Genomic DNA, 21,242 nt, shown 5'->3' on the forward strand with positions numbered 1-21,242 from the left:
TGATTTTGTCTCATTTTATCATGGTCTCAGAGTGACCTCATCTGATCTTGGTATTCTTTGAGATTGTGTCCAGAAGAACAGAATGGCCTAGCTCTAACGGCCAGGCCAGCTTTTAAGACACTGGGGCCTTGTTGCTCATGTCAGGCCAGTTTCTGGATATCAGGGACTGCTTTTAATATTTCTTAGTGGGTTGAATTTTTCAAGTGAATATAGTATGTCTTATTTCTTTTAGCACATTATTATTTTCTTTTAATACTTAAGATGCTGAATTAAATATCTAATAGACACTTTATATTTGCAACTTCTAATTTCTTGGTAATATTAATAAAATATTTTATTAAAGATCATTTTATTTTTAATTATCAATATGCATCATATTTTAAATGTGTTATTATTATATTTGGGGGAATTTTTTTCCCAAAAAAAGCAAATCTCTAATGTTTTAATAGACTTAAAGGGGGAAAGCTTGATATACTGACAGACTGATTTTATATTAATTATGTCTTAATATTTATGTTAAGCTGCTACTTTTACATTAGAATTGATCCTTGAATAACATGGGTTTGAACTCCATGGGTCCATTTATATAAGGGTATTTTTCAGTAGTAAATACCACAGTACTATAGTGGTCCATGGTTAGTTAAATCTGTGACTATGGAACTGTGGATACTAAGGAACAGTGTGTAAGGTGGGTCAATTATAAATTATACTCAGATTTTCAACTGATTGGAGGGTTGGAAATCTGCATTTCAGTTGAAAATCTGCATTGTTTGAGGGTCAACCATAATTGCTTTTAGCATCATTTTCTATACTATTTGTATTATAAAAAAAAAAAAACAGGTATTTTGAATACAGATAAACTGAGAAGTCACTGGGATATATAAGATTCATAGGAATCCGAAGTTAAATGTTCATAATATACTGCAATTAAATTGACTATTTTTGTTGTTTTTAACACACTCAGCCATCTTGGATGACAGGGTTAAGTGTCCTTAAGCTTTAAGGCAGAGTTCAAGAAAACAGATCTGATACCATTCAGCAGTTGCTAAAATTCAGAATTCAGATTAAGGAGTGCTACAAGGTATTTCAGGAAAGTTATGACCATCCTAGACAGCATATTGAAAAGCAGAGACATTACTTTGCCAACAAAGGTTCGTTTAGTCAAGCTATGATTTTTCCAGTGGACATGTATGGATGCGAGAGTTGGACTGTGAAGAAAGCTGAGTGCCAAAGAATTGATGCTTTTGAACTGTGGTGGTGGAGAAGACTCTTGAGAGTCCCTTGGACTGCAAGGAGATCCAACCAGTCCATTCTATGGGAGATCAGTCCTGGGTGTTCTTTGGAAGGAATGATGCTAAAGCTGAAACTCCAGTACTTTGGCCACCTCATGAGAAGAGTTGACTCATTGGAAAAGACTCTGATGCTGGGAGGGATTGGGGGCGGGAGGAAAAGGGGAGGACAGAGGATGAGATGGCTGGATAGCATCACCAACTCGATGCACGTGAGTTTGAGTGAACTCCAGGAGATGGTGATGGATAGGGAGGCCTGGCGTGCTGCGATTCATAGGGTCGCAAAGAGTCAGACACGACTGAGCGACTGAACTGAACTGAACAAGGTATTTCAGTAGAAAAAAAAATTATTCTGAGTTCCTGGAGTACTAAATTCCATTTCTCTGACTACACAATACTATTTATCCATCAAGATTCAGTTCTGTCTGCCACTCCTTTGCTTGAGATAGAAACTCATCCTTAGTGGCTCCTAATATATCCTGTTCATAATTTTGTCATAATTTTTGTCTCCTCCACTAGACTGTAGACACCTTAAGAAAGGAGCCATTCATCCCCTCACCTTAGTGTCGAACACAATACTTGCCCTCTAATCGATACCCACAAAATGCCTATTTAATGAATAAATGAAAAAATGGATGAATATTTATTTTTTTATTTTTATTTTTCAGTTTGAATACACTGGCTTAAAAACAAATTTCTTTCTCAAAATGAACAAAGTTATAATACTATGACAAATGAAATTACAATCTAACTCCATGACAGCATGCAGTAAAACAGTTTATTTTAAAAATAATTTTCTAACATATATGATCTAACAATACTTCATGTGAAGTTGCTTTTTTTTTTTCTGTTCCCAGAAGACAAAATGTTTTCTAAAGGCTGTTTTATTGTTTTGTTCTTGGAATTTGTTTCAGAAAATACAAAACAGGTGTGGATCATCTGTAGTCATTTAAAGAAACTAATGAAATTAATAAATTTTTAGTGTCTATTTCAAAAAACATATACATATTCATTTCCTGTGCAAATGAAACAGTATTGATATTTATAAATGCCATATTAAAAGTCTTTAAAATTAATATAACTTCAAAAAATGAACTTCAATGTCTAGAGTGCTAACAGAGGAACTAATAAACTTGTTAATTTATTGTTAATAAAATTAAGTTAACTTAATTATTAATTATTATTGTTAATTATTGTTTAACTTAATTACTAGTTATTATTGTTAATTATTGCTAAGTTAATAAAATTTCTAGATATTTATAGCTAGATATATCTCATTAAATAATGTTGCTATATACTATTATTCAGGAAAAATTTATAATTTTCTTTTGAAGTCAGACTTTACAAAAAAGTTTTCTCCATAAATTAGTAGGTGACAATTATGGAATTTATCTTGTTGTATTGATTCTTCCCATTGTTAAACTTAACTGGAAGACAACAGCAACAAATACTGCCAACCAATCAATAATAATACCATAAATTGTTATTCTAAATGGACTAATTTTTGCATCCCTTACAATCTCATGAGAGCTTGTATGTAAAGAAGATCTTATTGGACTCCCTAAATAGCTGAAGATAAATATAAGGAGAAGATATCCAGGAAAGAGTTATTTTCTTTTGTTAAAAGAGAAACTTAGAAATATTTTATTCATGCTTCCTGATAAATGTGTTGGATTGTTTCCATTCTGATATAATTAATTAATTAAACCAACCATAGCAAACTCGATGAAATACAATCTAATTCCTTATTAAATTTAGAAATAGTTCAACAAATTTGTCACTTAAAATTAATTTATATAATAATACTAATTTAAATATTTTAGTGATTAATAATTAACTACATTGGGTTAATTAAGTAACAATAATTAACTGCAGTGGGTAGCAAATGGACACCCAATCCAATTTTTTCTGTCTGGAAAATCCCAGGGACAGAGGACCCTGGCAGGCTACAGTCCATGGGATCACAAAGAGCTGGACATGACTGAAGCACACATGTATCACATATCTTCATAGACCTTTATTCTGAGGGGAAACAAAGTCCTAAAATGAAGATTAGAAATACGTGTTTTTGACTTTGTCCATGTAGCTCTTTAGAGTCTCAATTAGAAAAACAGGTACTGTAGTAAATGCATCTTTTTTTTACTATAAATACATATGAGACACATGGCAAATCATTTGGAAATATTTTATGCCATTATAAAAAAAAATTCACTGTTAATGGAGATCTAACAAAATTGGGACAAAATGGACACTCAAATCCGGAATATTAAAAATAATATTTCTTAAAGTACATCCTTTTGTTAAAATTTTCCATTGCTAAGCATTATAAATATTTGAAGAATTTTATCCTATTTGTAAGGACAGGGAAGCCTGGCGTGCTGCAGTCCATGGGGTCGCAAAGAGTCAGACATGACTGAGCAACTGAACAACAGCAAAGAAATACCCTATACATTATTAATATAGTGATTGACAGTTCATAGCCCAAACCCTAAGGATAATTGACTAAATACTGACTAAATCATCATTTATAATCTGTAACTGACCTCTAGGCCTGGCATACTAGTAATTCATCTTTATTAAATAATTTCTATGAGCTAAATAGATAGATACTTCATGATAACTCAAATTCAGAGAAGTTAAGTAACTTGCACAACTAGTAAGTGGCAAAGTCAGAATTCAAATCCAGGCACATTGGCTTTTATAACCACACCTGAACCTCTGTACTATCCCTGCATAGAGCCTATGATAGTTCTCCTTTTATAAATAAGGAAACCACAAGTCCACTAGGTAAAATAAGTTGTAGAAACCCACATGGTAAATCTTTGTTGAGCCCAGAACAAAGCCCAGATAGTTTACTCCAAGTCTCAGACACTATTCTATGACAAAATGCTCCTCACTTGCCCCACAGCCCCAGTTTCTCTTAAAACTGTAAATTTTTACTTCTTTTGTCCTACTCACCCCCTTCTCAGAACTGTGACTCTTTCCAGGGCCCAGCCTATCTGCTCCATCTGTGGTTCGGCTTCCTACACCATTCTAGAACTTTGGTTTAGGCCATTTGGCCAAACTGAAAGACCCTGAATTAGGTCAACATGATAAGACAGCCACCTGCATTTTCAGACAAGATCGGGCACATTCAGGGTGGTATGGCAATAGACGGAGGCAGGTCCCTGCCTGCATTTTCAGACTGACAAAGGGATCTGAAAAGAGCAAGGTAAATAATGAGGAGTGAGAAGTATTGAAAATGTGCAAAACAAACAAAAGAGAATGGGAAATTAATCTGCAAAACAGAAAATACTTGGAAGAGAAATTTTGTGGTTCTGAATATTTTTAGGGCAATGTGCTGGCCATCTTCTAGTAACCCCTCCAGATCCATTCTCCACTTGGATTCACCATGTGTGTGTGATGACAACTTCTATGCATGCTTAGTCGTTCAGTCATGTCTGACTCTTGTAGCCTCATGAACTATAGCCTGCCAGGTTCTTCTGTCCATGAGATTTCCCAGGCAAGTATATGTAGTGGGTTGCTATTTCCTCCTCCCAGGGATATTCCTGACCCAGGGATAAAACCTGTGTCTCTTGCATTGACAGGCAGATTCTTTACCCCTGAGCCACTTGGAAGCCTGACAACCTCAACGTCTCTATAGATTCCACCAACAGGTTCTCCTTCCTCTGGCAGTGGAAGTCACCTGCAGACTTTGAAGAGAAGGAGAGTGAGGTCAGATATTTATTCCCTAATTGGGCTTCTGTGATGGTTCAGATGGTGAAGACTCTGCCTACAATGTAGGAGACATGGGTTCAATCCCTAGGTTGGGAAGAGTCCCTGGAGAAGAGAAAGGCACCCCACTCCAGTATTCTTGCCCGGAGAATTCCATGGACAGAGGAGCCTGGAAGGCTTCAGTCCATAGGGTTGCAAAGAATCAGACATGACTGAGCAAGGTCACTGTGGTTTGGCCATGAAATTCCTCCAAAGATCTCCTCCAATCAGGCAGCTTTCTCCTTATACTGTCCTCCCTGAATTCCAAGAGCCACCTATCCCCTTTGTCCTTCAGACCTACCAGTGATTATGATTTTTTCAAATTCAGTTCAGTTCAGATCAGTCTCTCAGTAGCACCTGACTTTTTGTGACCCCATGGACTGCAGCACGTCAGTCCTCCCTGTCCATCACCAACTCCTGGAATTTACTCAAGCTCATGTCCATTGAGTTGTGATTTCATCCAACCATCTCATCCTCTGTTGCCCCCTTCTCCTCCCACTGTAAATCTTTCCCAGCATCAGGGTCTTTTTCAATGAGTCAGTTCTTCACATCAGGTGGTCAAAATATTGGAGTTTCACCTTCAGCTTCAGTCCTTCCAATGAATATTCAGGACTGATTTCCTTTAGGATGAACTGGTTGGATCTCCTTGCTGTCCAAGCGACTCTCAAGAGTCTTCTCCAACACCAAAGTTCAAAAGCATCAATTCTTTGGTGCTCAGCCTTCTTTATAGTCCAACTTTCAACATACATACATGACTACTGGAAAAACATAGCTTTGACTAGACAGACCTTTGTTGGTAAAGTAAATTGTGAACCCCAAATTACAGCAGCTCTCTCAGTAGTATCCCCAAACCCCTGACTGATACAGGAGGTATGGAAGATAAGAGAATTCATCATAAAAAAACCTCATTGGCAGGTGAGAATACAGAGAACTGTGTTTCATCTGAACATTATTGAGATGGATATTCTAAATTATTTCAATGTGGTATGTTGTTTAAGAAAACAGTCATCTTTATCATTTGAAGATAAAAGTTAGGCCATTAAGACTATTCAGTAAGGTGAAGACTTCTGAAAGGAAGCCCCAAACTCACAAGAAATCAAGTCAAGAATAAATTTAGAGTTGTTTTCAGCATAATGTACTAAGTGCTTTAGAGAGCATTACTCTTTAATAGCCATCCATTTAATAAAGCAGTTTTATTCTAATTTAGACTCAGCCATTGTATATTATGTTTAAAAAAGAAATATCAAATATGAAAGACAAATAAGCTATTATTAAATAGCTAAAAGTCATGTCTGACTCTTTGCAACCTCATCGACTGCAAAACACCAGGTTTCCCTGTCCTTCACCATCTCTCGGAGTCCACCCAAATTTATGTCCATTATGGTCATATGTCCATTATGACCATTGAATCAATGGCCCCATCCAACCATCTCATCTTCTGTCACTCCCTTTTCCTCCTCCCCTCACTCTTTCCCAGAATCAGGGTCTTTTCAAATGAGTCAGCTCTTTGCATCAGGTGGCCAAAGTATTGGAGCTTCAGCTTCAGCATCAGTCCAATGAATATGCCTTCCAATGTATATTCAGGGTTGATTTGTTTTAGGATTGTCTGACTTGATCTCTTTGCTGTACAAAGGACTCTTAAGAGTCTTCTCCAGTATCATGATTTGAGAACATCAATTATTTGGTGCTCAGCCCTCTTAACAGTCCAACTCTCAACATTTCTGCTTTTTAATATGCTATCCAGGTTTGTCATAGCTTTTTTCCCAAGGAGCAAGCAAGCCACATTGCATTGTGGCTGTAATCATCATACATAATATTTTATGATTACTATATACTAGGAGGAGAAGGAAATGACAACCCACTCCAGGATTCTTGCCTGGGACATTTCATGGATAGAGGAGCCTTGTGGGCTACATCCCACGGGGTCACAAACAGTCGGACGCAACTGTGCACATACACACATATGTTAGGAACTTTGCTAAATATTCTTTAAACATTTTTTGGTACAATGCTTGTTTGAGGTTTAATCTATGTTGAGTAATATTCAACCTGTTTGGATGAAAAGTTCTGAGTTTTGACAAATGCATATAGTCATGCAACACCACTAAAATTATAGAATTGTTCATTCACACAAAATAATTCATTTGTCCCCATTTGTAATCAATTATCTCTCCAAAACCCTACCTCTAGACACTAGATAGCAGTGACCATCTGATTTCCATACCAGTTGATTTATCATTTTTCAGAATTTCATATAAATGGAGTTGCAACTTATATATCATTAACCTTGTGTCTGAATTCTTTGCTTTAGCATAATGACTCTGAGAGTAATCCATATTGTTGCATGTATTAATATTTTGTTCCTTTTGTTGATGAGAAATATTCTATAATACCACAGGTTTCCCATTTACCTATTGATTTACTTTAGGGTTACTTTGCTTTTATAATTATGAATAAAGCATTTGATTCAGGTAAGATCTTTGTGATAATATGTTTTCATTTCTCTTTGATAAATAAAATGGAACCATTGGGTCATATGATAAGTGCATGTTAGGCAATTACCAAACTGTTTTCCTTGTGCTAAGTGGTTTTAAGTATTGTCTCATTTAATCTCTAGAATACTAAATTCTTATTATCTCATTTAAACCTTAGGAAAGAAGAACTTTGGTTTATTTCCATTTCACAGATGAAAAAACTGAGGCTTAGAGAGATGAAGTGACTTAGCTGATGACTGTTATTAGCCTGGGAATACTCATACCACTTAGGAAACAGACTCCCTGCTTCTAAATCTGACAAATTTAGTTGGGTTACATAACCACACTAAGGCATAGTTTCTTCATTTGTAAAATTAGGATAGTCATTTTTAAGTGGATTAAATGAGTTAGCATTCTATGGCATTTAGAACAGTATCTGGCACATAGTAAGCGCTCAATAAATGTTAGTTAATAACATTATCTGGGACATACTGTCAATTCCAGTCCAAATCCCAAGTTGGCCTCTTGCCTGAAATTCTTTTAAGTTCAGTAAGATCTGTATCTCTGAATGTGTTTATTTATTTTCTTCCTTGTTCCAGCAGAGTTTAAAACGACATCTGTCAGTATTACGGAGCTGAAGCTTACCTGAAGATAACAAATAATGAAATTTGGATTTTCAACTTTGGAGTTTTTAGATTCAGCTTCATAGCGGTAGCATAATCAACAGACACTTCAGGTATAATAGTATAGCCAGTAAAAAATATATCCCATCTGTATTTGTCAGCCCTTGCATTCACTCAATCAGTTGTGTCCGGTTCTTTGTGACCCCATGGACTGTAGCCTGCCAGGCTCCTCTGTCCATGGAATTTTCCAGGCAAGAATATTGGAGCTGGTTGCCATTTCCTTCTCCAGAGGATATTCCCAACCAGTGATGGAACCAGTGTCTCCTGCACTGGCAGGTTAATTCTTCACCACAGTACCATCTGGAAAATCACTGAATCTTCTCCTTTTCTTTAGTTCTTATTTACAAAATAGTAAAGTAAGGCTTGGGAAGTTAGAACAAGTCAATAGCAAGCTTGGTGCTAAAGACAGAATCAGAATGAAATATTATTGGTTATTTGTTTCCTTTTTACTTGCCAAACCAAATCAACCATACATACACACACATGAACCTATACCTATGTATATAATATGTATGTGTATATAGGTGTGTGTATATGTATATATGTGCATATGTGTGTGTGAGGTTGGTTTGACATGTAACAATTACATGTGTGTGTAAATCACATATATATGCATACATATATATATAATAACATACTTGCATTCGGAGAAAGAATTCCATATTTAAATTAATTTTATTTTCCGGCTTTAGAGTTATGGACTCCTAATAACTCCTAAAGTGTTACAAAACAACTACATTAAATTCTCTTCGTTTTTCTCTTATTATTAATATATATCAAGGACAGTCCTTAATATATATCAAGGACTGTCCTTAATATATATCAAGGACTCTAAATTTACTCTAGAAAAGTAAAATTTAAAGGACAAAGGCCACAAATTTTAAATTTTATATTCTTCCTTATACTTAATTTTATATACTATAGAAATCATTTTGGTCAGTTTGAGACAATTTTTGATAGTTTATCCTGAATATTTATACAGTGTAAGATAAATCCATTTTGTCAAGGCATGCACACACAAAAACCCTACTGTATTTAAAAGAATTCAATAAGCCACCTGAATGAAACCATTACAAATGTGAATTATGCATGTGAAAATAGGCTCAGATTTTTTTTTTTTCAGTGAATTTCTCATCATTTGGATTCACCTGCTGTTCAAGCCTATATTGTCTTGAAGAAAATCCAGCTTGGAGTGAAATTTAGAAAGGCAGAACGAAGCAAGCAAAGCCAAGTGATGAGAGCTGCCACTAGATCTGCCATGGGATAAAATTGGCAGGTTTTGCTTGGCTATGGCCACAGGTGGAACATAACTTTGATGGCTTTATCTACAATACTCTTGAGCCTTTTTTCCACATCATGGAAATCTGATTCAACTCAGTCTGACAGATGGCTATCTGATTTGTAGAAATGTGGGGGCCCCTGTGTCTCAGGTCTGAAAGAGACAGGGCCACCAGACTTTCTGAAAACAAAGAGAGTCAGCAAATTGTGACACAAGGATACTGTGGCTTGGTTTCCTCTTTCTACCCCCAGGCATGCACTGTACAATCCGTCATATGTGCATTGCCCCCTGCAGTTAATCCTGTTATCCTGGTTCAGCTTAAATAAGGATGGAAGAGCCAGATGAGCTGTAGTAACAAATTTTGGAATTACTTAATTGCATTTTAAATCATTCTGTAACATATGTGGAGGGACACAGTTCTGCAGCTTCACAGTCACTGCACTGAGTTGTAAGGGAGACCTGGCTCTGTCCTCCAGGCTCAACTGGAAGAGTTGATATTCATGAAATGTTAGTTGAAAGTTACTTTTGAGATACTATTCAGAATTTGAAACTGCAAACATTCAATTATGAATATCACAAAATGCTATCATTTTCCTTCTTTCCTGTGGCTCCATTTTCTTATAAATGATGCTATCCCTTCATATGTTTAGAAATGGAAGACCTACAAAAACTGATTAGAGAGATATGGCATCATGGGTAATGACTTATCTTTTAAGGAAGTTAATTTTTAAAACAAATGTGGCTGTAATTTTAAGACTGGAGATCTAAACACATGTGTGAGTACAAGGTTTCTTACAGGTTTTTCTCTTATCACCTACATGGCCGTACATGATCCTACAGAAGAAAACCAACTGTGTGCTGAGCCGTTACTGAAGGGCTGGTAGTGCTTTTGCAGTGATGTGCTCTCTGCTTGGGATGTTCTTTTTCTGCAGATCCCAAGTTTTGGTCCAGGTTTCTGTTCAAAAATCACTTTATCAGACTTGCTTGCTACATCCGCTGCTGCTGCCTCACTTTCCATCCACCCTCTGCTTGAATATTAGGCACATTTTAATATTGAAAGAATCATATAGGTAGAAATAAGAAGCTCAGGTCTGGGGGTTGGACCAGTACAGAAAGCATACACGCATGTGCATCCTTGGCATCCTAAATGCATTCTGTAAGGTAAAATTGGGATTTTGTTTTGCTGTTGTTTTTAAACAACCTATTTTTTATTCTCAGAGTAGTTCTATCATTCAGTTTAACCTTTAAGTAAAAATTTCTTTCTGCTGAACTCTTTGTACATAAACTCAGCATTATTAATTGACTTTGCTGTGTCATTTAATAGATTTTGCTATAATACATTACCATATTTTCCCCCAGCCACCTGTTCTATAAGTTCTGGAATTGTTTCCTTTCCTCAGCTTTAGACGTAAGTCAAACTCTCATTTATTTAGGTGAACTTAAATGATGAAGTTTGATCAAAGACACTTCTTTTTACATATTTGGTTAAATATAATGTGAGGAGAGGGCACAACAGCATTAATTGTTTCATAAATCTTTTATAAGCAATGGCTTATGAAATCAAGGAGACCTCTAATCAAAATACAAAAATATTTCACTTCAGAAAGAAGTACAATCATTTCTGAGTAATCAGAGAGCAAAAAGTCTTCTCCAAAAAGTCAAGTAAAATAGTAAGCTAACAAAAAAGCCACAGCAGTACGGTATGGGGGTTGGGGGGGGGGGGTGGGCAGTGGAAAGAACAGAAAGAACTAGTCATCAATGAGAACTAGAAAGCTTGGTTCAGTTCAGTTCAGTCGCTCTGCTGCTACTGCTGCTAAGTCACTTTAGTCGCGTCCAAATCTGTGCGACCCCATATATGGCAGCCCACCAGGCTCCTCCATCCCTGGGATTCTCCAGGCAAGAATATTAGAGTGGGTTGCCATTTCCTCCTCCAATGCATGAACGTGAAAAGTGAAAGTGAAGTCATGTCAGTCGCTTCGAGACCCCATGGACTGTAGCCTACCAGGCTCCTCTGTCCATGGGATTTTCCTGGCAAGAGTACTGGAGTGGGTTGCCTGGGTTGCCATTTCCCTCTCTGTCGGTCGCTCAGTCGTGTCCAACTCTTTCTGACCCCCATGGACTGCAGCATGCTAGGCTTCCCTGTCCATCACCAATTCTCAGAGCCTACTCAAACCCATGTCCATCACATCGGTGATGCCATCCAACCGTCTTATCTTTTGTCGTCCCCTTCTCCTCCCACCTTCAATCTTTCCCAGCATCAGGGTCTTTTCGAAAGAGTCAGTTCTTTGCATCAGGTGGCCAAAGTACTAGAATTTCAACTTCAGCATCAGTCCTTCCAGTGAATATTTGAGACTGATTTCCTTTGGGAATGACTGGTTGGATTTCTTTGAAAGCTTGGGTAACTTACCTTTATTGAACTGCTAACCCTGACCTTCCTCTAACCAGGTGGCCTGCAGGTATGATGCTAGGAGCTACCCAGGCTTTAGTAAACACATCTGAGCATCTACCAAGTCCAAGAAGAATTAGAGCTGTAAACTTTTTATTTTTAATTAGAGGAAACTGGAGGAAAGGAAAAATTTTAAAATGAGGGTCAAGAAACTGAAACCAGTGATTAGCTTAGTACATGAAATACATATAATAAGATCCAGTGAATTTGATCTAGATGGGCCACAATTTTGCCTCTAAAATCTCTCTAGAAGCCACACAAATGGGAAACATAATCAATTATATGATTTAATGGTCCACAAGGTAAAAGCAAACTAGTTGTCAGTACTTTTTCAGGTATGAAGAAAAATGTTCCCCATAAATAGGACTTGGTGATATCACAGATAATATTCTCTCAAAAACAGACTTCGTAATAAATATGTTTTAAAGGAATATTTCTTTTACTGTGCTAATGATGTGATGAATCATTATAATGAAATCTGCAATAATCAAAACAAGTGTCTTCCCTGGACAATTTAATACCATGAGATGAATGTACTAGAATAGTATTTTGTTCACAGAGCTTTCAGTAACATTGAGCAGTTCCACCTCAAAGTACATCCCTTGAGAAGTTTCAGATATTCCAGACTGCTTGTTATGTGCACACCTTTATTATTTCACATTCAGTCACACTGAAACCAAATCCAACAATTACTTTTTAATGCCAAGGATACTAGTGAGGAAACATGCCTTATTAAACATACTTTTTGTAAAGTATTTTATTTGAATTTATAAAACAAACAGGATTTGCTTAAAAGGGACAAAACTAAAGATAAACCATTAACTGATTTTAATGAATAGTTAAAATTAACCTGACATATAATTATAAGCATATCAGACGAGTATGAGTTTAGCTTTGAATAGTAAGCCTGCTTCACAAAAAGAGTCCATAAATATGGTCCAGCCAAAGATGACTCCATCAGCACAACATTCCTGCTCCTGAAAAACTATCTTCTATTCTGCTTTTCTCTTGTATCTGTGTATGTGTCCGCAGAGAATTGAGAACCACTGTATTTACTCAGTATCCAGGTGGGGTCCTACAAGGGTCCTGTGGTTTGTGAGGTGAATCCAGATAAGCTGTCTTTCCTCTTTCTACACTTTCATTCTCTTCTCTCCTCTTTGCTTTTACACTCTCTTTTCTGTGGCTGCACGTTCTGGACAGGGTGGTACATTTCTTCTGAGACTGCTTCTCTCTTTGAGCTCCTCTTTCCACATATTTGGTCTGTCACACTGTTGTTGCTTGTCCTTGTCCTCCCGCGGACACCTGCCCTGCATCCATGCCTCACACTTTGTGTGCTGGTGCCCCAAGGGGCAAGTTTCAAGGTATTGCTCCCTCAGGGACTACCCAGCTCCCATAGATTCCAACTTCCACATTCAGACTTCCTCATGCTTTGCATCATACTGCTAAGTCGCTTCAGTTGTGTCGGACTCTGTGCAACCCCATAGACGGCAGCCCACCAGGCTCCCCAGTCCCTGGGATTCTCCAGGTAAGAACACTGGAGTGGGTTGCCATTTCCTTCTCCAGTGCATGTAAGGAGGTTCTCAAACATGAGAATCTCAGTGTTGGTGGAAATAAACCTCTGAATGCTTAATGAAAGTCACCGAGAAGACAACTGCCCTCTCCCTGGGAATCCAAACAGGCTGATACATGATACTTTGCTTCTCCATTCATTCAAAGTGCTCTTATCACAGCTATGACAGGAAAGCAAAGTGGCTTTCTATCCCTGGAGCTGTGCAGACATCAGGAAAAATCTGATACTTAACATCAATTCAATGTGTGTTTCACCTGCATCTTTTTAGTTTCAAGATGTGAATTCTCAAAAGCAGAAGGGGGCGGGGGGAACGCTTTCTAGGAAATTTTCTCAAGGCAGCATAGACTTATCACCCACCAGCCTAGAGAATGAATTAACATCAGTAACAGTATTCACAGGACATTCACGCTCTTGGTCACCTGAGGATATTTATCCACCCAAATGGCCATGACGACAAATTTTATGATCTCAGAAACTTCTAACAATATAGGTATAATAGTTTTTAAGAATTAGGCAGTCTTTGAAATAAATTTTCTCCAGTAGACAACATGGAAAAAAGTGCATTAATATGATATTCTCTCTTATATATAGGAAAATATTGTTCTGTTGTTATACTAGCATTCATCATGTATATTGGCATCCACTGCACAGAACATTTTATTGCTATATGCTGTCAGAAAGGCAAAAAGATTAGATCATTCTCTCCCATTATTTCAATTTTGAGCAGAGCTCTCATAAGGAATGTTACTTCTTTGAGAGTCAGTCAGGTATGTTGAGATAGTTCTTTCACATGTTTGGATCACATGAGCACTAATTAGTTTACTAAAAGCAATTCTATGAATGGAATTACTCTGATTTGGATGATTAATTGAAGCTCCCACAAGTAATTGACTCCTGGTGAACAGCTCACATGCTTGGAAGAACTGGATCCTCTATTCAGGATAAGGATTATAAAACAATCCAGAGACATACAGCACTATACACCATCAAAAAGTTGAGACCAATGCAAAAGTACAATTTAACCCATAATTTTCTTTGATAAACCATATTCACTATTGATAAAGTAAAAAAGCACAGGTAAAGGATGAACTTTACCAAATATATATATATATATGATCAACAATTCTAAGACACCTGATCTTTTTCTTGTAAACTGCTTTACATATACATATTTAATCCTTACAAACTCCTAAGATGCACCATTATTAGCCCTAATTTAAAGATGGGGCTCAGTCATGTCCAACTCTTTGTGACCCTTTGGACTGTAGCCCACCAGGCTCTTCTGTCCGTGGGATTTTTCAGGCAAGGATACTAGAGTGAGCTGCCATTTCATCTTTGAGAGGATCTTCCCAACCAAGGGATCAAACCAGCATCTCCTGCATTGCAGGCAGATTCTTTACCGTTGAGCCATCAGGGAAGCCTCTTTTAAAGATGAGGTGAGCAAAACAGAAGGGCTGAGTGAACTGTCTACTAAATCATCCAAAGATACATTGCTAGTGAATGATAAAGGAAGATATGAATTTGGCAGTCTGGATCTAGAATGTGTGCTCTTACTTACTATACTTTCTTTTTTTTAATTAATTAATTTATTTATTTATTATTTTATTTTTTAACTTTACATATTGTATTGGTTTTGCCATATATCAACATGAATCCACCACAGGTATACATGTGTTCCCCTTCCTGAACCCTCCTCCCTCCTCCCTCCCCGTACCATCCCTCTGGGTCGTCCCAGTGCACCAGCCCCAAGCATCCAGTATCGTGCATCAAACCTGGACTGGCGACTCATTTCATACATGATATTTTACATGTTTCAATGCCATTCTCCCAAATCATCCCACCCTATCCCTCTCCCACAGAGTCCAAAAGACTGTTCTACACATCAGTGTCTCTTTTGCTGTCTCATATACACGGTTATTGTTACCATCTTTCTAAATTCCATATATATGCATTAGTATACTGTATTGGTGTTTTTCTTTCTGGCTTACTTCACTCTGTATAATAGGCTCCAGTTTCATCCACCTCATTAGAACTGATTCAAATGTATTCTTTTTAATGGCTGAGTAATACTCCATTGTGTATATGTACCACAGCTTTCTTATCCATTCGTCTGCTGATGGACATCTAGATTGCTTCCATGTCCTGGCTATTATAAACAGTGCTGCGATGAACATTGGGGTACACATGTCTCTTTCCCTTCTGGTTTCCTCAGTGTGTATGCCCAGCAGTGGGATTGCTGGGTCATAAGGCAGTTCTATTTCCAGTTTTTAAAGGAATCTCCACACTAAAAAGAGAAACCCATGCCACTCTTTTAACTCATTCTACCCTCTCTTTCCACAAGTCAGTCCACATCAGTCCATAAGTCAGTTCTCTATATCTGCATCTCTATTCCTTCCCTGCAAATACACTACTGTGTGTAAAATAGCTAATGAGAAGTCAATGTATACAGCACAGGGAGCTCAGTTCAGTGCTGTGATGACCTAGAGGGGTGAGATGATGGAGGGTTGGGAGGAGGCTCAAGAAGGAGAGGATATATGTTTACTTATAGCTGATTCACACTGTTGTACAGCAGAAATCAATACAACATTGTTAAGCAATTATCCTCAAATTAAAAAAAAACAAAAAAAAAACAAAAACAGAAAACCAAAAATACAACCTAATGGGCATTAACTGCACCTGATCCTGAACAAACAGTGGTTCTAATGTATTTTGATGTTCACAAAATTAGAGGTATCAGTCAGCAATAGCAGAAATACTTCAGTTTACTGAGCACTCACTATGAGTCAAGCATTTTGCCTATATCACTTCTCATAATAATCTTTCAAAGCAATTAGTTAATCCACACATATATACAAATAGAGAACTTAGAGAAGACAAGTAACTTAAGTTTTTACAGTCAGTAAGTGGTGTCATTTGGATTTAAAGCCAGGTCTTTCTGGGTCCAAAGACTGCATACATTCTATGCTTGAATTCTGTCACTTGAGTGATAAAAAAAAGTATTTGCCACTCTTAGGCTGGTGGTAAAGAATCTTCCTGCCAGTGCAGGAGATGCAAAAGCCACAGGTTTGATCCCTGGGTTGGGAAGATCCCTGGAGTAGGGCATGGCAACCCACTCCAGTATACTTGCCTGCAAAAATTTCATGGACAGAGGAGCCTTGCAGGCTACAGTTCATGGGGCCACAAAGAATGGGACATGACTGAGCAGCTAAGCAAATAGCCCATGTAAGTCTTAGCAGAGTGCCACCAATATATGTTTGTCAAACACATTTGGAAATAAGCATGATGGAACAAGAAGGAAGAGAATGAAAAACAGGATGAAAATTTTAGTTTAAATTGCATTAACCTTTCATCAGCATGGACCAATGAATGGATAAATAGAAACTGACCCACCACTCTAATTTTAGCTAATGCCATATTTCTTTAAGAATAACTTCCAGATGCTGGCTTGGGTGTCCATTTTGTTATTTCTGGCAAAGAAAATTCTTTTGGATATTGCCAGCCTAAGAGAGCAGAATCTATTAATCAGTGCCAGCCATGATTTGTTCTTCCAGCATAAAAGCACAGGCCTTTTCTTTGGAATGCTTTGAGTTATAACCATCTTTTTCTCCATTTCTGCCTGCAAGGATGCACATTCATATTCCTACCGTGAACTGTGGCAGGGTTTAGTGTTCATCTGTTAATTTAATGAATTAATTACCATGAATCAGTAAATGGCATACTCCTTAGGGAACATAATAGTCCTTGTACGGCAATGGTTCTCAAACTTTGGTATCTATTAGAATTACCTGGAGCATTAAAATGAAGCATACAGAGGTTAGGCTTATTGAAGTAACATAGGATCTGGGTCTTTGCACTTTTACTAAGTTAACAAGTGATTCTGGTACAAAACAGTTTGAGAACCACTGTGCTATGATTCACGTCAGCTTTGCCTTTTTCTTGTTCTTCAGGCTAAGCCAATGAAGCTTCCCAGATTCAGGTCTCCTTTAGCTACGCAGTTTCTGAACCGAAACAGTAGTGTAGCAGAAATTGCCTTTATAGAGGCAAACGGCTTCTAAGTTAGCTTCTGTGTCACAACTCCTTCCTGTCATGCGCCCATGTCCCAGGCCTAAACTTAGGTTCTTATTTCCCTAGTGTTCCTGCAGTCTTCTGGACACGGTGGCCCTTCTTCACAATGTCAGCTCTGTGACCAGAGTCACACATTGTTCTGGCCACTCCCCTTACCTGGGTCCTGAAATATATATCCACTGAAATCCACATCCAAATAATATCTCTAAAAGCTACTTACCCAATCTAATTGATTTTTTTTTCTCAACCAATCACTAGGTGGTGATAGCCTCCAATGATTCTTTCCTCCCCAACTAATACCATAATGTAACTCCTTCATGTAGAGTGAAGGATGGACTTATTGATTCACTTTTAGCGAATAGAAAATGGTAGAAGCAATGGAATGTCATTTCTGAGATGAAGTAATGAAAAGACAGGTGTTTCTCACCTGTCAATGTTCCTTTCCCATTTCTGTCTCTTGGATTGCTGAAACTGGAAGCATACAGCTGCCATGTCATGAGGAAGCCTATGAAAAGTCCCACCTGGCAAGGGACCAACTGCCATAAAACAAGTTGTTGGAAGCAATATTATAGGCCTTGTGTGAGCACAAAAGTCCCATTGCACGTTTTAAGTCAGGAGTCAGTGTGAACAGGCTCAGGGATGAAGGCTCACCCTTAGTTCTAGTTTTATGGACAGGCACGTCCAAAAGAACAAACCATAGGAAACATACAGAAACTTCCCACAAAACCAACTGTTGGAAGAAATAAGATAAACCTTATGTGAGCATAAAAATCTGTTGTATGTATCTGTTGAGGCCCCTTCTGGCTTATTCTAAAATATATATAGCCAACTTCCTGATTTTATACAAAGATCTTCATTAGTTAAGGGCAAGGAACAGAGAATAAGAAGAGGGAAACACTGTCTTAGGAGTTATTGAAGTTCATTTGGCACTCATGTGTCTTGGAACAAGACAGCAATGTTAAAACCGTGACCACACAGAAAAGGCTGTAGAATAAAAACAAAGTATAGTATATTGGGAATTATAATAATTGAGCCACAAATTTAACAGAGCAGAAAAAGAAGTTCCAACATTGTGATGATATTGCACAGAACCCAACTTGTGGTTATTTCTAAAAAAATATCCTAACATTTTTCATATGTAATCAGCTTTTTAATCAAGTAATCTCTAAACCCCCAAATCTTGCAATTTTTAGACTATTTTAAATGTAATTTTTTTTTTACTTCCTTATAGGGTTGTTTTATTTATAGAATATCCTTTCCTAGCTTTCAGATATTTAAAAACTAAGCTATCTTTTTTATATTAACAGCCAAAATTATATTTTTTCTACGTGTAAAAGCTAAATATTATAAACATGCAATTTCCCATTTTGTAATTGAATCCCTTGTGTCTTATAGAAAACAGAAAAAAATTAAGTTTTCTTCTAGGTTCTCCCCACTTATGAATATCAATGCTCTTCAAGCATTCACCTACTCCAATACTATGAATGTATCCAAAATGAAAATGGTAATAAAATCTTTCTGAGTCAGTGAACCACTTCAAGAAAACAAATGGTATGGTACTGAAAGCTGTTTTAACTTATTTAATCCTCAAAAGCATGTGTAGTCCCCACAATCTTACCACTCTTAAAATCTGGCTTATAGACTCATAGTTTCTTCTGTACTCATAAATTAGCTTTAACATACAAATGAGATAATATTATAAATACTGTTTTGTAATTTTCTTTTATCCTCTTTAAAATGTTTATCTCCCATTTTCCCATGTCATTAAATATATAGCACTTTTATTATCTGGATGTCTTATTATTTATTAAACCTATTTCTTACTATTGAATATTTAATTTGCAATTTTTCAATGCAATTAACTCCAGTAAAGAGTCGCAAAGTGTCAGACATGACTGAGCAACTGAACAAAAGCAACAATAATGGTTTTCCTAACTGGGATAAAGAAGATAATTTCATAGCATCCAAAATGGTGCAGTAGAAAGACGTGCACTCATTTTCTCCTGTGAGAACTCCAAAATTGCAACTAACTGCTGAACAACCATTGACAGGAGAACATTGGATCCCACCAAAAAAAGATACCCTGAGTCCAAGGGCTAAGGAGAAGCCCCAACAAGACAGCAGGAGGGGCCAAATTGCATTTAGAAGCAAATCTCATACCCTCCAGAGACACTTGGAGGGTGCAAACAAAACCTTGTGTGAACCGGGACCCAGGCACCCCACAAGAGACTGATAATCCTGTGTCTGCATGTCTCCTGCGGAGGCATGGGTCAGCAGTGGGCTGCTGTGGGCACAGGGGTTCTGGCGGCAGCAGACCTGGGGGGATGGCCCGTGGCATAAGTCCTCTTGGAGGAGGTCACCATCAGCCCCACCACAGAGCTGCTGAGCAAAGGACCCACAGACTACACAACATTTTGCCAGATCCCCAACCCAGGGATCCAGAAGAGCCTGACAATCCTCAGGGAACTTGACTTTGAAGGCTAGTGGGATTTGATTATAGAACTTCCACAGGACTGGGGAAACATACACCTGAAGGTCACAAACAAAATCTTGTACACACCAGGACCCAGGAGAAAGGAGGAGAGGAGTGACCCCATAAGAGACTGAGCCAGACTTGCCTGTGAATGCCCAGGAGTCTCTGGCAGAGGCGTTGCTCACCAGTGGCCTGCCATGGGGTCAGGGGCACTGAATACAACAGTCCTAGGAGTTGTAGCATGGTGGCATAAGTCCTTTTAAAGGAGGTTACTATCTAGTCAAGGCTATGATTTTTCCAGTGGTCCTGTATGGATGTGAGAGTTGGACTGTGAAGAAAGCTGAGTGCCAAAGAATTGATGCTTTTGAACTGTGGTGGTGGAGAAGACTCTTGAGAGTCCCTTGGACTGCAAGGAGATCCAACCAGTCCATTCTAAAGAAGATCAGTCCTGGGTGTTCTTTGGAAGGAATGATGCTAAAGCTGAAACTCCAGTACTTTGGCCACCTGATGCGAAGAGTTGACTCATTGGAAAAGACTCTGATCCTGGGAGAGATTGGGGGCAAGAGGAAAAGGGGACGACAGAGGATGAGATGGCTGGATGGTATCACCAACTCGATGGACATGAGTTTGAGTGAACTCCGGGAGATGGTGATGGACAGGGAGGCCTGGCGTGCTGCAATTTATGGGGTCGCAGAGAGTCCAACATGACTGAGCGACTGAACTGAACTGAACTGAACCATTACCCCTAGTATAGTTTGGCCTTAGGCCAAACTACAGGGAAGAAACACAGCCCCACCCATCAGCAGAAAACTGGATTAAAGATTTACTGAGCATAGCCCCACCCATCAGAGTAAGACTCAGTTTGCCCCACAGCCAGTACCTCCCATCAGGAAGCTTCCACAAGCCTCTTATCCTTAAGCATCAGAGGCCAAACAGAATGAAAGCCACAATAACAGAAAAAAAAACAAAACCAAAAAAACTGGAAAAAAAAAAAAACTGATCACATGGTTCACAGCCTTGTCTAACTCAAAGAAACTATGAGCCATACCATGCAGAACTACCCAAGGCATATGGGTCATGGTGGAGAGTTCTAACAAAATGTAGTCCACTGGAGAAGGGAATGGCAAACCACTTCAGTATTCTTGCTTTGAGAAGCCCATGGACAGTAACAAAAGGCAAAAAGATATGACACTGAAAGATGAACTCCCTA

The sequence above is a fragment of the Bubalus kerabau genome, chromosome 2, assembly GCF_029407905.1.
Source record: "Bubalus kerabau isolate K-KA32 ecotype Philippines breed swamp buffalo chromosome 2, PCC_UOA_SB_1v2, whole genome shotgun sequence".
Classification (NCBI taxonomy): domain Eukaryota; kingdom Metazoa; phylum Chordata; class Mammalia; order Artiodactyla; family Bovidae; genus Bubalus; species Bubalus kerabau.